The sequence below is a fragment of the Lissotriton helveticus genome, chromosome 12 (assembly GCF_964261635.1).
Source record: "Lissotriton helveticus chromosome 12, aLisHel1.1, whole genome shotgun sequence".
In the NCBI taxonomy this organism is placed as follows: domain Eukaryota; kingdom Metazoa; phylum Chordata; class Amphibia; order Caudata; family Salamandridae; genus Lissotriton; species Lissotriton helveticus.
The window spans coordinates 73,908,934-73,923,262 of NC_136073.1; the positions used below are offsets into that span (position 1 = coordinate 73,908,934).

Sequence of the window (14,329 nt, forward strand, 5' to 3'; positions counted from 1 at the left end):
CCCGCCCCCAGTACTTGGGATCCTACATCCAACACTGGAATCGGTGTTGGGGTAGGATTCCAACATGTTAGATACCAAACATGACCAGTTTCAGTGCAGCCAATATACAGTTAGACATCTCGTAATTGACTTGATGTCCACTATAGGTATAAAATGGCTGACTGCACTTACAAAGCCTAGAGAATCAACTCCTGGGTTTGAAGGGGTTGTCCTGCTCATGCAGGGCACCTTCACACTTAGTACCAAGCAGCCTGCCGTTAGGATTGAAAGGCCTACCTTAGGGGTGACCTATAGGTTTTAAGTGCAATGACCTCAGATATAAGGAAACTTATATCTGTGGTGAGTGGTGCTAGCACTAGCTCACAAAGGCTGCAATGGCAGGCCTGTCGTCACAGTTTGAGTGGTCTCTCATGGGTCGCATAATACATCCTGCAGCCCATGACAGACCCCTGGTGTACCTATGCCCTGGGTATCTTAGTAGACATAGACTTAGAAGGGTACACCAGTAGCCAATTAAACATAGTCTAATTTAGGGAGAGAGCACAGTGACTGGGGTCCTGATTAGCAGGATCCCAGTCAGAAAAACAGAATGATCACCTGCACAAAGTGGGGGTAACCATAAAATCAGATCCTACTTTGCTACACCCTCCCAATCTTCCTCCAGTCCTAGCCCTTCAGCATAAGGCTGAGGAGCCAACCTAGGACCTACAGGTTCTGTCAGCACCAGTGTCGGAAGGCACAGATCCGGCTCCTGGTTTTCGAGGATGAGAATGGGGCTGGCGCTGCCAGGGGGCACCAGTGGCATCGCCGGTCAGAGTGTTGGGGCCAGCGCCAAGGAAGGGCACAATGCATGACCTTGCTTGTCCGGATCCAGCATCAGATCCAAGGGGGGCTGGGGAGAGGGAAGGGCACAATGCACGACCTTGCTTGCCCGGTCCATCATCAGATCCATGGGGGGGGTGGGGAGAGGGTAATTGGTGCTGGAGCCGCCGGTGCGGTACACCCGAAGGAGCCTTCTATTAGCCTCCAGGGCCTGAAGGCACACCAGTAGGGTCAGGTCGGCCAAACATGAGACATATGGCATTTTAAAATTCTTTGAGCTGGGTGGGGGTCACTCCAGCTCCCAGAAAGGCGGGGAAGAGTGGAGCCAACCCAGGAACAGGTTCAGAGTAACGAGGCCTAGAACGCCTAGACTTCTCCGTTGTGTCGGCTGATGGATGGAGAGAAGTTCAAGCACCCTTCATTTTCTTGTTTTTTTTGTGCTTCTTAGCTGACCTATTCGATGACTTTGCGAGGATGAAGACTTAGGACTCCCAGAGCGGTCCCGGATCTTCCTCCAGACCGGGACCATGAAAGAAACTTCGAGAAGAACAACGTGGTGCCGGGTGCAGGGCCATAAGCAGCTTTAGGGGCTGCTCACTCAAAGCTTACAGAGCCATGGTGCGGCAGTCGGAGCACGACTTCAAGTTGTGGTCGCGCTCCAGGCACCAGAGACAGACCAGGTGTGGCTACGTCACCGACATGGCGCGGTACAGGTGCTGCACGATTTGAACCAAGAAGTATTCTTGGACATGAAGCAAAACCTACACACCAAAAGAGGGGCTGACAAAACATCAAAAAAATGCCTGCCAAAAAGTGACAAAAGGTAGCTCTCTTCACGGATCTGAGCTGTCTGGTGCGGAAAGAAAACAACTGATGTCAGCGCGCTGAGGTGGTGCCTCTATAGGTGGCACAGATGTCACAAAGGCACAGACGACACCGACAATGTCACAAGGAGCCAACCAACACCATCTACTGGCATGCAGGGGTATTCCTTTAAGAAAAATCTGCCAGATCCAGTTTGACAGCTAGGAAATTCAAAAGTAAGGAATCTGCGGCTAGATATCTCTACCAATACATTGTTTAAAGCTCTGATGATCCAGTCATCCAGGTAAGGATATATGAAAATACCTTGTTTTCTCAGTTGGGCTGCAACTATTTCCATGCATTTGGAAAAGGTTTGTGCTGCTGATTTTTTTTTATATATATTATTTATTTTTATTTTGGATTGCATAATACAAAACAGCTTCAAGTAGCATGCCTGTGCTATACATCGTATAGAATTGTAGATATAATGAAATGAAATGAAATACCAGTATTTGTAAAGTGCACAGCTACCTCCAAAGTGGTGTCCTGGCGCTGGGGGCCCTAGGAAAGATTAAGCGAGCTATTGCCCAGAGTCACATGGTGCTGGGCTGACCTGCCGCCGGTGCCAGGGATCGAACATTTAGCCCCAGATTCCAGCGTCAATCCCCCTGGCCGCTGCGCCATATCTCTTCCACTGTGCCACACCTTTTCCACAACAGTTAACTACATTTCTAACAATACAATATCACCTCCCCTCACCCAACCCCTACAAAGAACACAAAGGAAGGCAGATGGAGCATGCTAATACATTTGAAGCACATATTTAAAGTATTGTAATTCCTAGGTCACGCAAGTCTTACGTAGTGTGTATGTCAACTTAGTCCATATTCACTTATATCAAGTCTGGGTTCTCCAAGAGGTACGCAGTAAGAGGGTCCCAAACATCCTTAGGCCTGGAAGCCACTGTGAACTCTTCAGCATATGCCTCAAGCTGCTCTTTACAAAATACAAGATCCAAACCCACCTCCCCAATGTAGGAAACGCTTTAGTACACCAGCTCGTTTTGCGATCAAAGTAGATACAGCAATAATTCTACGATTACATGGTTTTATCATTTTCAGTAGTCCCAGCAAACCCATTTCCAGAGTGTATTCAATCCTATCTTGTGTTATATCTGCAAGCATTTTTACCACCCCAAAAATTGAATATAGTACTGCACAAGCATGCCAAATGGAAAGAAATCAGCATTATCCTCCCCACATCTAGGACATCGTGCATATCCCCGCAAGCCAAATTTAAACAGTTGGGCAGCCGTATAATACAATTTATGCAATATTTTAAATGTATAATGCGGAGATTACAGTTGGCAGTTAAACGCCCAGTCAGGTTACAACAGGACTCCCACTTTTCACAAGTCCGAGGCACCACAACTGTATCACTATTTATCAAGCGACGGTGAATCTGAACACTCATTTTCCAATTGGGGGGCCCTGTATAACCTGGTGATCAGCCCTCTACTTCCCCTACAGCTAGCACTACCTGTAGGGCCCTCAGCACCCGTGGCTGCTGAGGGAAGTCAGGGTATAGTGAACGCACTGCAAAGCGAAGTCTGGTATAAGTAAAGCCATGCATTGCTTTGTATGGTTGTCCCGCCTGACAATCTGTCAGCAAAAGGAATATCCCATTCTTATACATATTTCCAAGTTTAGTGATGTCAGCATTCTGCAATACATTCAGAGTCCCACGTTCCTGCAAAACATAGATGCCTGGGTGCGGAGCGATGGGCAAGTCTGGTGCATATAAGTAGTCTCGTCCAGCCCATGTAGCAAGGGTGCACCACGCCCAGGCAGTGGTAAACAACGTTCATAACGAAACGTTGTCTCCGCGGGGAATCACAACGCGGTCGTTATCACGACCGCGTTGTGAGTCCACATACCATTACTCCGCAAGTCAGAACAACGACTTGCTGAGGAGGGGGGGGGGAGATGTTGGATTTAAAATCCAACACCTTACCTAGTGTCCGCATAGACTGGAGTTGGAATAGTAAATTATACTATTCCAACTTCCAGCGCCCGCCTCCGCAAGTCGTTGTTCCGACTTGCGGAGTAATGGTATGCAGAATCAAAACGCGGTCGTGATAACGACCGAGTTGTGATTCCCCGCGGAGACAAAGGCTGCGGGATTAGATCATACATTCCCAGGCAGTACAGCCAAATGAGCTAATCTCTTTTCTGGAGCATCCCTCACGGCCATGCAATATCCTAATAGTAAGCGGCACAGGGTGTGCAGCGTCTGCCTCCACCGCCAGATGTGGTTAATATTTCTGAGGAAAGTACCAATAGTGCTCAAATTGCGCCTGCCACAAGGTAGTACAGCCTTAAATCAGGCGCTTCAAGTCCACAAAGCTCAAATAGAAGCGCCAAAGTGCTCCAACTATATCTATGCTGTTTGCCAGCCCACACCAGCGCCAGCAATCCAGACTGCAATGTTTTAAAGAGTGTGACAAATAAATAAAGAGATGTTTTAAAGAGATGTTCACAAATAAATAAAGTAGTTTAGGGAGGATAGTCATCTTGACCACTGCTATTCTGTTTGCCAATGATAATGGTAAACGGGTCCATCAAGATATCTGATTTGTGATTTTAGTGATAGTTCGGCCATAATTCATGCCTAACACAATCTCTGGGTCTCTATGCATCCAGATCCCAAGGTACTTTACTGGGTCTGTGGACCATGAGAATGAATACTCCATTTCTATCTCCTGAGTACAGTCCGTCAAAGGGATTATCATGGATTTTTCCCAATTTATTCCAAGCCCAGAATAACTTTCAAACAGCACATATTCCTGCAGGAGGGATTGGAAATGCCTGGCCGGTTCCCAGACATATAACATCATATCATCAGCACATAGCGAGACAACCAGCGGCTGTGGCTGAAAACTCAGCGCCACCTCTGCATGTTTTTGTCGTAACTTGCATGCCAGTGGCTCAAGAGCCAAGGAGAATAACATGGGCGAAAGTGTGCAGCCCTGTCGAGTCCCCCTAAATTTTGGCAAAAGTGTCCGAAACCCACCCATTTACCCGGAGCCTTGCGACATGGCCAGCATATAGTAGGCGCACCTACTTCAAAAAGAATGGAGGCAGCCCCATTCTTTGTAGTCCTACAAACATGTATCCCCATTGTATGGAATCAAAGGCTTTCGCCGCATCCAGGAGTACCGCCACAGCCGGCAGTGTGGGCTCTAAAAAATTGAGCACAGCAAAGATGGTACGCAAGTTGTGTGTAGTCGATCTTTTGGGGACAAAACCCGACTGGTCAGGAAGTATCAAATTTTGATTCAGAGGCTGCAGTTGGGTGGCAATAATTTTTGCTAGAATTTTTGTGTCAATATTTATAAGGGATAGTGATCTGTAGGACTCACATTTGTTCGCGGCCTTGTCAGGTTTCAAAAGCGTCACAATTAGGGCCTCCCTAAGTGAGGGGGGTAACACACCAGACTCGGCAAACACTTTTAGAAATTGCAGGGCTAAAGCCTCACGATATATCTTAAAGAATTCACTAGGTAAGCCATCTAGCCCCGACGCCTTACAAGTCGATAGTGCCATAATGGCTTTTTTACGTCATCCACGTCAAATGGCTGGGTCAAGTACTCTCGCTGACCCTGTGAGAGCCACCCAAGGGCTATATCCTCCAGAAACCCATTAACTTCTTCATCCCTGGCAGCCTGTCTAGTACCATATAATTTGGTTAAAAAATCAATAAACACCCTACTGATATCTGTAGTGGAGTGCCAGGCAGTGGACTCTTCGACCAGCAGTTCGTCTAAATGCTCCTGCCCTTTAGGTGAAGACAACTTGTGTGCAAGCGAACAACATGGTCTGCCACTTTCGCCATAATATCACACTTTTCATTTCCTGGATCTATGCAAGATCTCCTGGTCCACTGTGTCATTGTATTCCAAGACCAGTTCCCTAATTCAGGCCAAGATTGCAGATGAGGGTTTAGCCTCATATTCGCACTCTAACATATTGATCTTTTCCGCCAGGCCCCTTATTCTAGTCTTAATATCTCTCAATACTGCCTGAGCTCCAATTAATTCCCCCCTTATAGGGGCATTAAAAGCCTCCCACATTGTACCGGCGCTTTCAACTGAATCCTCGTTTTCCGCAAAAATAAATGGGATTGCCACCCCAATTCTACCCTGAAATACTTGGTCAGTTAGGGAGGACGGTTGCAGCCACCATTGAAAGGGTGGCCTTGATCAGGCCGGCACATTAAGCTCCAACAGCACAGGCGAATGTTCAGATAATGTTTTTGCTAGGTGTTTAATAGATACCGCCCAGGAGCCCACATCCCTTGAGACCAACCAGTAGTCCAGTCTCGACCAGGAGTTGTGCACCGTGGACACAAAGGTACTGTCTCATCCAGTTGGGTTCCTGACTCGCCACACATCAACAATGCCTTCAGATTCCATTCATTCCATTACTACCTGTGTGGCCTGTTTACCATGTCCCATCATTTCAGAAGAATGGTCCAAGCAAGAGTCTAAGCTTATGTTTAAATCTCCATCCCAAATCACCACTGAGGGAGGAAAGGAGGAGATGTACATCCAAACATTAGTAAAAAAAAAAAAGGCAGGATCCTCGATATTTGGCCCGTACGTATTCACAATCAAAACCATCTTTTCACCTAGTTTGCCAAGCACTAGCTTCACTCTGCCCTAGTCGTCTATTACAGACTTGATCAATGTGAATGGGGTACCCTTCTTTATCAAAATCATGACCCCAGTAGAATATGAGGAAAACTACGCTGCCACACGCACCCCAGCCCATCTAGCCCCCACATATACTTCTGATTATTTGGTACGATGCGTCTCTTGTAGAAACACAACATGCACATCCTGCCTATTTAGGAAGGCTAGTACATTACGGATCTTCCTGGGATTGTTTAACCATCTCACAATCCAGGTGATTCATTTAACAGTACCACCCATTCAATCAATCAATCAATCAATGCATTTATAAAGCACACTACATACCCGTGAGGGTCTCAAGGCGCTGGGGGGGGAGGGGAGCAGCTACTGGTCAAAGAGCCAGGTCTTGAGGAGTCTCCTGAAGGTCAGCAGGGCCTGGGTCTGTCGTAGGTTGGTAGGGAGAGTGTTCCGTGTCTTGGCGGCGAGGTAGGAGAAGGATCTTCCACCGGCGGTGGTTTTCCGGATACAAGGAGCGGAGGAGAGGGCGAGGGCGAGGTTGACAGAGCGGAAGCAGCGGGTGGGGGTGCAGAAGCTGAGTCGGTCGTTGAGGTATGCTGGTCCGGCATTGTGAAGGGTTTTGTGTGCGTGGATGAGGAGTTTGAAGGTTATCCTCTTGTTGACTGGGAGCCAGTGCAGGCCTCTTAGGTGGGGTGTGATGTGGCTGCGTCGTGGGATGCCGAGGCGTTCTGGATTTGTTGTAGTCGTCTCAGGAGCTTGGTTGTTGTTCCTGAGTAGTGGGCGTTCCCGTAGTGGAGTCTACTGGTGACGAGGATTTGGGTGACGGTTTTTCTTGTGTCAGAGGGGATCCATTTGAAGATCCTGAGGAGCATTCGGAGGGTGTTGAAGCAGGACGCGGAGACGGCGTTGACTTGCTTTGTCATGGCGAGGGCGGAGTCGAGGATGACCCCCAGGTTGCGCGCGTGGTCGGTGGGTTCCGGGGCTGTGCCTAGCGATGTGGGCCACCAGGAGTCGTCCCAGGCTGATGGGGTGGGCCCGAGGATGATGACCTCCGTCTTGTCTGAATTTAGCTTCAGCCTGCTGTCCTTCATCCATTCGGCGACGGCCTTCATTCCTCTGTGGAGGTTGGCTTTGGCGGTGTGGGGGTCTTCGGTGAGGGATATGATCAGCTGGGTGTCGAGATGATGTTGAGGTTATGTTGTCATGCGACGTGGTCGAGGGGTGCCATGTAGATATTGAACAGCGTCTGGCTGAGGGAGGATCCCTGTGGGACGCCGCATATGATCTCGGTGGTTTTAGAGTGGAAGGGTGGGAGGCGGACACTCTGGGTTCTGCCGGAGAGGAAGGATGTAGTCCAGGCCAGGGCCTTTTCTTGGATTTCAGCGTCATGGAGGCGTGCTGATAGGATGCGGTGGCAGACCGTGTCGAAGGCTGCAGATAGGTCCAGGAGGAGGAGGGCGGCTGTTTCTCCTTTGTCCATCAGGATCCTGATGACGTCGGCGATGAGGGCGGTCTCGGTGCTGTGGTTGCTGTGGAAGCCTGATTGGGAAGGGTCCAGGATGTTGTTGTCTTCGAGGTAGCGGGTTAGCTATTTGTTGACAATCTTCTCCGTGACTTTCGCCGGGAACGGAAGCAGGGAGATGGGCCGGAAGTTCTTGAGGTCCTTGGGGTCCGCCTTGGGTTTCTTTAGTAGGGCGTTGATCTCGGGGTGCTTCCAGCTTTCCGGGAAGGTTGCTGTCTTGAACGAGATGTTGATTGTTTTCCTGAGGTGGGGCGCGATGGCTGAGCTGGCTTTGTTGAACACGAGGTGAGGGCAACGGTCGGATGGGGATCCGGAGTGGATAGAGTTCATGGTTTTGATGGTGTCTTCGTCGCTGACGCTGGTCCAGGTGATCAGGCGACTGGTGTGGGTGGAGGTCGCAGGGGTGGTGGTCTCTGCGGTGGGTGCGGGGGTGTCGGAGTTGAAGCTGTCGTGGATGTTGGTGATCTTGCGGTGGAAGAAGGTGGCCAGTGAGTCGCACAGGTCTTGTGATGTTGGAATGTCGTTGGTGTTGGAGCTGGGGAAGAGCTATTTGGTGTTGCGTTGTTGTCTAGGCGGTCCTTGAAGGCGGTCCTTGAAGGCGGTGCTGATGAGTTGGTGGTGCCTGCGGGTGGCGTTCTTGTGGGCTGTGTGGCTTTCTGGTGTTCAGTGGGAGAGCCATTTCTTCTCCAGTTTCCGACAGGTGTACTTGGAGGTTCGGAGGTCCTCGGTGGACCAGGCGGCTTTCTTGTTGGTGTGGTTGGTGGTGGAGGTCTTGAGAGGGGCGAGGGTGTTGGCACAGTCATTAATCCACTGTTTGAGGTTGGTAGCGGCGGTGTCGGGGTCGATGGGGTCGGGGGGCGGTCTCAGGGCGAGTGTGGTGGTCAGTTGGTCCTTGGTGACCCTGCTCCAGCAGCGGCGTGGCAACTGTTGGGTGCGGCGGTGTGTGGTGGGTTTCCTGAAGGTGAAGTGGATGCATCTGTGGTCGGTCCAGTGGGGTTCGGTGGTGTGGTTGAAGGAGACGTGGGAGCTTGCGGAGAAGATGGGGTCAAGCGTGTGTCCAGCGGCGTGGGTGGGTGTCGTCACGAGCTGTTTGAGTCCGAGGTTGGCGAGGTTGTCGATCAGGGCGGTGGAGTTGGCGTCGTTGTTGTTCTCGAGGTGGAAGTTCAGGTCCCCGAGGAGGATGTAGTCCATGGATAGTCCATTGCACACTTCTATACACCTCACAGCTATCCGCGATGAGAACAGGATTCTTTTTTTATTCAGCCCACTCCAAGGCATGGGATAGACCAACACATTCCAACTACAACAGTCTCTTGATTTTCTAAGAGTGTAGCGTGTGGGCACCCACGCTCCGCTCCCCACACAGCACTTTAAAACCCATCTCCCAGCTAGCCACTGTGGGGTCATAAAGCAAGGACCCAGAAGCCTCACCGCATCAGAGTGTCCCTTTAGAGTTGAAGTAGCAGGCGAAGACGGCCGCCGCGAGGACCCCAAATATAGGACCTCCACTTCCAGTCAGTCCTACAGCTCAGGTGAGATCAGCCCCAGAGCCAGTAAATCTGCAAACGCCGCAATCTCAACTCACTGCGTCTGCAGAAGAAAATCCGGCGTAGCCCAACCTCACGTGCCTCAGTCTCTGCAGGCAGGTTTTCAGGCCTGTGTCCGCTGCTAGGCCCAGCTTGACCCCAGGGCGGCAGCAGCAGCACGGCCCTTCACAGTACAGGCAGCAATAGTCTCATCTTCCCTGCTTCTCTTCACAGCGACAGCATCCTGCAATCCACCCAGGAGCCTGGTTCTCCACGCACCGGGATCACACCACCACACTCGGCAGTGTAATAGCTCAGACGATTCTCAGAGGCCAGTGCAGAGCTCCTCACTAAGCCCCGCCTGCCATGCTGGTCTTGCAACCGCTTCTCTTGCCACCAGGTTACACGCTGCCACTGTTCCCAAACAGTTCCCAACCATTTCAAGATTTCCCTGGGCCTTCGACTATTTCGCCCCTCGCTGGATGAATAAATATATCACGTATTACTGCTGGATATTGAAAGGATTGCGGAGCGGCTATCGGAGCTGCACTAAGGCACAGCCATCTTGCTGTGAGCCCTCTAGCACCCCTGTGCTGCTGATTTTAGACCAAAGGGGAGCAGTGCACTCAGAAATTGTCTGTGATGCAGTAGAATGGGAATATGAAAATATGAGTCCTGTAGATCTACAGCACAGAGCAAATGTTTTTTTCTCAAATGTGGACGAATTTGATGCACTGAAAGCATTCTGAAACTCTCTTTTTAAAATTTGTTGAGGAGTCTGAGGTCTAGAATTGGTCGAAATTAATGTAGGTGATCTTTCTTTCTGATCAAGAAATATGTGGAATAGATTCCTCTGCTCCTCTGATGTAGTGGGACTACCTCTATGGCTCTCTTGCGCAGTAATATACCTATTTCTTGTCATGCAAATGGACCAAAAAGGTCTGTTGTGAAGTGGTTTTCAGTGGAAGGCTGATAGAGAGGAGAGGGTATAGCCATTTTGAATTATATTTAACCCATTTGTTTGTTTTAATCCTTGACCTCTCTTTCAAATGCAACTGTACCGCTCTCCCCCCACCGGAGTGGGCAACTGTGTTGGGGTGGGGGGATGTGGTCCTCATTGCTTTGACTGGGAAGATTTACCCTTGGTTTGTGAAGGCTTGTGTGGAGATGATCTCCATCTTTGGTACCGGTTTTGAAAGGTACGCTAAGGTTGCTTATTTTGTTGCTGGTATTGGTAAGGCCACCTAGGGGTTAGAATCCTATGATAGAAGCTTCTTTTGTCCTTGGATTTGAACTGTTTGAAGAACTTCTTCTGTTCTTCCAAAACCACCGCCTTGAGTGTTTCAGCTTAATTTTTCATGCGTAGCATTTCATCTTCTGTGTCTGGACGTGGCTGACGACTGTCTGGGGCGAGCCCGCCTTCAACAGCCAGTCGTCGAGGTAGGGGAAGACTGAAACCCCTAACCTGCGCAGATGAGCTGCGACCACCGCCATCACCTTTGTGAACACCCGTGGGGCGCTGGTAAGGCCGAAGGGGAGCACGGTAAATTGAAAATGCTCGTGGCCCACCATGAACCGCAGGTAGTGCCGGTGGGCAGGCAGGACGGGGATATGAAAGTAAGCGTCCTGCAAGTCCAACGCTACCATCCAGTCTCCAGGGTCCAGGGCAGCCAGGACCTGAGCCAGTGTCAGCATCTTGAACTTCTCCTTCCGGAGGAAGCCGTTGACGTTCCTTAGGTCCAAGATAGGGCGTAGGCCCCCTTTGCCCTTCTTGGGTACCAGAAAGTAGTGGGAGTAGCAACCACACCCTACTTCTGGCCCAGGAACGCGCTCGATGGCCCCCTTGGCCAAGAGGGCCGTAACTTCCTCCTGCAGAAGTCGCAAATGATCCCCCGATACACGGTGGTTCTGCGGTGGCATGGCTGGAGGAGTCGCCTCGAAGGGGAGGGAGTAGCCCCTTCGGACGATTTGCAGCACCCACCTGTCCGATGTGACCGTGCGCCAGTGGAGGTGGTGATGGCGAACCCTGCCCCCCACTGGCGTCACATGGGCCTGAAAGCACGGACTAGGAGGGTTTTGAGGCGGATGCTGCGGGGGAAGGTGTGGACTGACCTCGCCGCTGCCCCCGACAGCCCGGACGGCGGTTCCCACGGCAGCCACCGCGTTGGGTATTGCCCTGCGGTGCGTGGCTGGCGGCGCGTGTGGCCGCACCCCTTCCGTGGCCACGAAAGGAGTGAAAGGCAGCCGATTGCTGGCGCTGGCCCGAGAGGATCAAGGACTTGGCCGTAGCCCTGGAGTCCTTAAAGCGCTCAAGCGCATGGTCTGCCTTGTCGCCAAAGAGGCGACGGCCATCGAACGGCATGTCCATGAGCATGCTCTGGACATCTGCCGAGAAGTTGGCGGACCTCAGCCAGGCGTGGCGTCTGACCGCCACCGTCGTTGCCATCGCTCTACCTAGCGAGTCGGTGGTACCCAGCCCACACCTGATGGAATACTTGGCTGCATCCCGGCCCTCCACAAGGGCTTGGCCGAGTTTGGCCCGTACCTTCAACGGACACTCTGGCAGAACTTCCGCGACCTTATCCCCACACAGAGTGGGTGTAACGTCCCAAGAGGCAGGCGGTGTTGGAAGACCGCAGGCCTAGAATAAGGGATGAGAAGATCATCTTCCCATACTGGTCATACCTCTTGGATTCCCTGTCCGGCGGGGCCGACGGGAATGCGGTCTGGGAATTGGAGGCCTGGATGACCAGGCTCTCGGGGGTAGGGTGGGAAGACAGGAAACATGGGTCGCCCGGGGCTGGGCGGTGGCGTCTGGCCACGTTCCTATCTACGGGCGAACCCGTAGCGGGCTTGGACCAAGTGCCCAGAAGAACGTCGGTCAAGGCCTCATTAAAGGGCAGCAGAGGCTCGGCCAAGCTTGACTGTGGTTTAAGGACCTCAGTGAGGAGGTTAGTCCTCACGGCCGCGACGGGGAGCTCAAAGCCCAAGGCCTTGGCAGCCCTCATCAGCACCACACTATATGTTGCCCCCTCCTCCGAAGCCACGGTAGGAGGGGAGACAAACCCAGTGTCTGGAGAGGTGTCCAGGCCACTGGCCTCCCCAAGGTTTCCTGTCCAGTCCTCATGAGACTGACACTCCCTGGTCAGAGGGTCCTCAGACCCCTCCCAGTCCTCTTCATCACCCATCTCCTGAAATTCAGGGTTCTCAGCTAATGGGGCCTGTTCATAGAAGTGAAACTCCCCAAACGACGTCTGGAGCGGCGCCCAACGGGGCCGTCCCGGCGCCGGAACAGGAACGAAGGTGGAACTGGGGACGGCGCCGCCCGAGGACGGCGCCGGAGGCGACACCTGAGGGTCCGACGCCGGGGAGGTCGTAAGGTCCACCGGCGACGAACCAGATCCCGAAGGAGGTCCAGCGGCGTCCTGCGGCGCCGGGCCCGAAGGCGCCGGCGGCGCTGGAACAACTGAACCCCTCGGCGCCGGGCCCGAAGGCGCCGGCGGCGTCGGGATAACGGGAACCTGCGGCGCCGGGCCCGAAGGCGTCGGCGGCGCCGGGGCTGAAGCACCCGACGGCGTCGGGGCAGATCCCCCCGACCCGCTAGGGGTCCCAGACGGGTCCGCTGGGCCCGAAGGCGCCGCGGAGCCCGTCGGAGGAGAGAGTTTCCTCATGGCCATGAGGAAGCGCTCGATCTCCTCCGGCGTCGCGTTGAGCCCAGGGACCGTAGGGTATGGAGCTGGACGCGGCGCCCGCGACTCAAGCGGAGCCGCGTGGGTGGTGTCACCCGAACCCCCGGCCGCATCGCGCGAGCGTCCGGGGGAGTCCGAGGAGCGATGATGCCGCTTGGACTTCTTGTGCCGCTTACCTGACGACGACTTCGACCCGGAGGAGTACGGCCTACCCTCGGAACTGTGGTGGCTCCGAGCCCGCGACCTGTCCCTCCACCTCCCATGGGATCGGGACCTCTCGTGGCGCGGGGCCGACTGCCGGAGTTCGAGCCGCCTGCGGGACCGCTCCCGTCTGGCCTTCGAAGAGAGGGCCCGGCAGTCGGAGCAGGCCTTGTTGTCGTGGTCGACGCCGAGACAAGATAAACACACGCGGTGAGGATCCGTGACCGACATCAGGCGGTCGCAATCATCGCAGTGCTTAAATCCGGGCATCCCTACGGCACCGTCGGAGTCGATAGACTTCGAAAGCAATCAAAAGTGATCAAAAAGTTAGTCAAAAAATGACTAGGGTTACTGCTTTTTCCAGATCTGCGCTTGCTGGCGCGGAAAAAAGAAGAACTGACGTCAGCACGCGAAGGCGGCGTCTAAGTACTCCGACGATGTCATCACGGCGCCCACGACGCCGACGACGGACGCGGAGCGGCAGACGACGCCTACCGACGCGCAAGGGTACTGTTACGCAAAAATTTCCGGATCCAGTCTGACGCTTGGGGATATTCTAAGGTAAGGAATCTAATACTAACGTGTCTCTTTCAGATGGTAAGGCCACCTAGGGGTTAGAATCCTATGATAGAAGCTTCTTTTGTCCTTGGGTTTGAACTGTTTGAAGAACTTTTTCTGTTCTTCCAAAACCACCGCCTTGAGTGTTTCAGCTGATGGATTGATTTGAAATGACAGAGCCCCCTCTGATCTTTCTATAAAATCCTGTTGTCTGTGATCTGGTATATCATAGACAAAAAATGTCATCTAATCCCAAGTCTCCCTGTGTCATAGTCATAATAATACTTTTATTTGATTTATTTAGTTTAGTTTAGTTTAAAGGGGTTTGTAGAGCGCCTGGTGACGCCTCCCGGCGTGTCCCGGCGTGTCCCCGCGCGTGTCCCGGCGTGTCCCCGCGCGTGTCCCCGTATTTATAAAAATCATAAAAGGGTGGGTCTTACCACCATACAGACAGCATGTGCGTCATGAAGTCAGCATAAAAACAACATTAAAATCA

General features: G+C 52.4%; 1 protein-coding gene across 2 annotated transcripts in view; it reads right to left on the minus strand.

Moving 5' to 3' along the window:
• Positions 1–14,329, minus strand: part of DNAH2 (dynein axonemal heavy chain 2) — a 3,497,426-nt gene that overhangs the window by 2,802,143 nt on the left and 680,954 nt on the right. The window lies entirely within an intron of this gene.